Raw genomic sequence first — 4,056 nt, 5'->3', positions numbered from 1 at the left:
CAATAAAGAAAATCGTGATACTTACAAAAATCTAATTATTTTGAGGGGCAAATGTTGGCCATGTCACAGAATAAAATTAAAACAGCATATAGAATCATAGTCGTAAGATTATTTCTGTCAAAACAAAAAAACATTAAGACTAATGTAGACGGAGCTACGTAAGCGGCAGGGAATCCAGGCGACGCGAGCAGTTCCGCGGCGAGGCTTAGCCAGCGGCCAAGCGCAGGCGCGAGCGACATACTGTCTCAAAATTACTTAGAGCAAACGTAAATTGTAACCCAATTGACACGGGAAGCAGTTCTACAAATGGACAAACCTACCTATTGGTACAGTACATTAAACAATTTACCTACAAAGTCAGGGCATGAAAATTCACATTCAAATGTTATACAGGGTGTTTATAATCAGCCTGAAAAATTTGTAAAGGTGTTCAGGGTACGTGGCGCTTAGAAGTAATTCTTAACAAAAAAATCGGTACGTTGCTTCTTTTCTGAGTTTATTAGCACTAAAGATAGGTAATTAGAATGTTTTGCCCGCCAGATACTATTAGTGTCAGTTGTTCTCATTGAGTGGATTACAGTGCACGAGACAGCTCGGCCTTAGCCTCTGGTTCGATCCTCCCTACCGTCCTATGTCCGACTTTTGTATCGGTCTCTTCTTTGGTTTAAAGAAACGAAACGAAGTACACGTTTGGCCACAACTTTTCTGGCCGGTCGCTTGAATCTGTGCACACAACCAGCTGATTGCACAATTAATTCGGAAACAATGTGACCTACCGAATTTATTTCTGAGCAGTTGTCTCTCAGTACAACCTACCCTGCACCACCCTTTTCAGAGTAATTATGACCACCATGTATAATCCACTGTCGAAACAAATATCTACAGAGTTTTCACATCGCACATTCAGATTCAAAATTATTTTGGTTACCGAAGCTAGCCATAAACCTAGAATACAAAGAAATACAATCTGATTTCGAAGTGTGATGCTACAGAAGAATGCTCAAGATTAGATGGGTAGGTCACACAACTAATGAGGAGGTATTGAATACAATTGGGGAGAAGAAGAGTTTGTGGCACAACTTCACTAAAAGAAGGGACATGTTCTGAGGCATCAAGGGATCACCAATTTAATACTGGAGGGCAGCGTGGAGGGTAAAAATCGTAGAGGGAGACCAAGAGATGGATACACTAAGCCGATTCAGAAGGGTGTAGGTTGCAGTAGGTACTGGGAGATGAAGAAGCTCGTACAGGATACAGTAACATGGAGAGGTGCATCAAAGCAGTCTCAGGAATGAAGACAACAACAACAACAAAAACAACAACAACCATTAAACAATTGTACTGCTATACCAAACCGTTAATACTGTCATAAATTTTTACATTTTGTGTTCTGTTTTACACCTTATTTTATCTTCATGAGTTTTACTGTCTCCCCAGTCAAACAACCATTGACGACACACGAAGTATCTCAACGGCTAATATATACGCATACAAAGCAACACCTTTTACCGTTACACAACTAGAGAATACTTTTAAAAAATATATTTCCTTGGCCTACAGCACCGGAATCGTCTATTTTCAGACTTATAACGATTTTTACATTACCGTGATTCTTTAGTTTCAATATTAGTTTATCTTCAATATTCATTCACACATGAACATACTGGACACGAAGTACACCATTTAAAATCTACATATACAGTGGTATTCACGTAGGACATAATACTCCTTTTAGTGCGTGAACGGGTGCAGATATTGAACCAGGTTTTCGGCAAATGACAGTATGCTAAGGTACACATACTTTGGTGCGTATTTTCTTTTCTTTTTTTTGTTTGAGTATTCTGTCTTCCGACTGGTTTGATGGGGCCCGGTATGAATTGCTCTCCTGCACGATTAATTCTTGTATCGATCGAGATACTAAAGTAAGTATGATTTTACTTTTTTAATACAATGATATACATTTTTAACGGCGTCCGAAAGCATTTGAATAAAAGAGTACAGTAATATAAGTATTTTTAGTTTTTTAGTTTAACCTCTTCGTAAAAGAATCTGACAAATACTCTAAAATTTAAAGGCAAGACGACCGGAGCCGGCTGTTGTGTTGTAAAGACGCTGTTGCCAGGCTACGTCACCTTATCAAGCATTTCGATTAATAACTTGTCTGCATTGCAAAACTGTAAGAAACTCTGTTGTCTATTGGCAGATCATTTCCACTTCAACATTTCTCGCATGCAGACATGTACACCAACGAAGAGAAGTCAAACCTGCTGCTTTTACACAGGGAATGTGAAATTCTGTCGAAACGTCTATGCTCATCGTCGCTGTCCGTCGCCCAAGGCACTAGGACGGATTTTGGGTCACTAGTGCGAAAGAGCAGCTTCGGCACCAAATGGAAGACAAACACGAATACTGCAACTGACAGACCACATGAAGAAGCTGTTCGGTCTACGAAGCTCATCAATCCGCGTGGTGAAAGAAGTCGCATTTTCAAGAAATGTGAGAACAGCCAGACTAATTCTTAACACATTGCATCGACATAGTTTCCACCCTTATAATCAAACACTAATTCAGGCACTCAGAGCACGTGATGTCAAGTAGAATTTTGGCAGTTTGTTCTGTAGCTCCTGGAACACTATGGTGTTCCAACGTGTTCCCTGTAACGACAAAGCAACCTTTTCAAACCACGGTAATGTAAATGAACGTAACATACACCACTGGTCAGCTGAAATACTCACATTCATCGTCATGTCCAACACCATTGGCTGTAGAGAATAAACTTATGATGCAGTATCAGAGGAAATTCCATTCTGGGACCATATGTCGTTATAGGGTTGTTAAACGGAAATTCGTATGGACACTTTCTTACGAAATAAAACTTGTTCTTCCAGAAAGGGACCACTGTATAAACGACAGTGTAAGTGGTTCCAACACGGAGGCCGATCGGTTAGCGCAACGCAGATACTGAATAAAAAGTTTCGTTAAATAACACAGAATGATGCGGTCAGGTCCCCTGATTTGACTTGTCTGGATTCCTTTCTATGGGGAGCACTGCAAGATACACTCCATCATGAAACCCCAACTACGCCAGAAGAAATGAGCCGTCGAATCGCCACAGCATACAATATGTAATATCCACGACTATATTTTATTCAGAATCATATTCGTGACAGCGACGTGAGTGGAAAGCGAATGAACATTCTCGTGATATTAATAAAAAGGACTTCATCGATAATAAAATAGTAAATAATTATTGCCAATGACATAATTTAGTATTCTGTAAGAAATTATATCTCAGACAATAGCCAAGGAAGAAGGTAATGAAAAACCTCCATTTTTTTGTTATCTATGATTCTTCTAGAATAATGCTTCTTCTTGATCGAACTGTTGTACTGACTGGATGTGACTGATCTCTCGTAACACAGATGTCTGTACAAAACTGTGTTATCTTCTTAGTTAACGTGTAAAAAATATTTACTATGTCTCTGAAATGAATTTTCTTTGTTTGGAATTTTATTTCATTATCATTCTCATCCTATATAAATATTAAGTTTTCTGATCGGCTACAAAGAAGCGCAGCCGTTAGTGCTATTGATCTACAATGCGGTTTATTGGTAAATGTTGAATAATAAGCGATTAACATTGAGAAATATTTTTAAATGTTAACGCGTGTAGTAAAGGAACAAATAAGATTGAATAATATATATTTTTTGTTAGTACTAAAACGGCGCCTGAAAGAGAATCGATAAATAATTGACTTATGTTGCCGCTTTCTTAGTGAAAATACTGTAGAGGTAGTTTTAAATATAATTTTTATACGGACATAAATGATGTTGGTCATAATTGCGGTAATAATTGTGTATTGGTGGCACAGAACCTACTCAGAGGTAACAAATTCCAGTTAGACTGTGAATAATCTTTAAATATAGTGGACTTCTAAGAATGCAAACAGCATCTTTTTCTTCCCTTTTTTTCTTTTCTTTTTTTTTTTTTTGAGTCATCGGTCTTCAGACTCGTTTGATGCAGCCTGCCGCGAATTCCTTTCCTGTGCTAACCTCT

Source organism: Schistocerca gregaria, chromosome 8 (genome assembly GCF_023897955.1).
Source record: "Schistocerca gregaria isolate iqSchGreg1 chromosome 8, iqSchGreg1.2, whole genome shotgun sequence".
Taxonomy (NCBI): domain Eukaryota; kingdom Metazoa; phylum Arthropoda; class Insecta; order Orthoptera; family Acrididae; genus Schistocerca; species Schistocerca gregaria.
Note: the sequence above shows the minus strand (reverse complement) of the source record.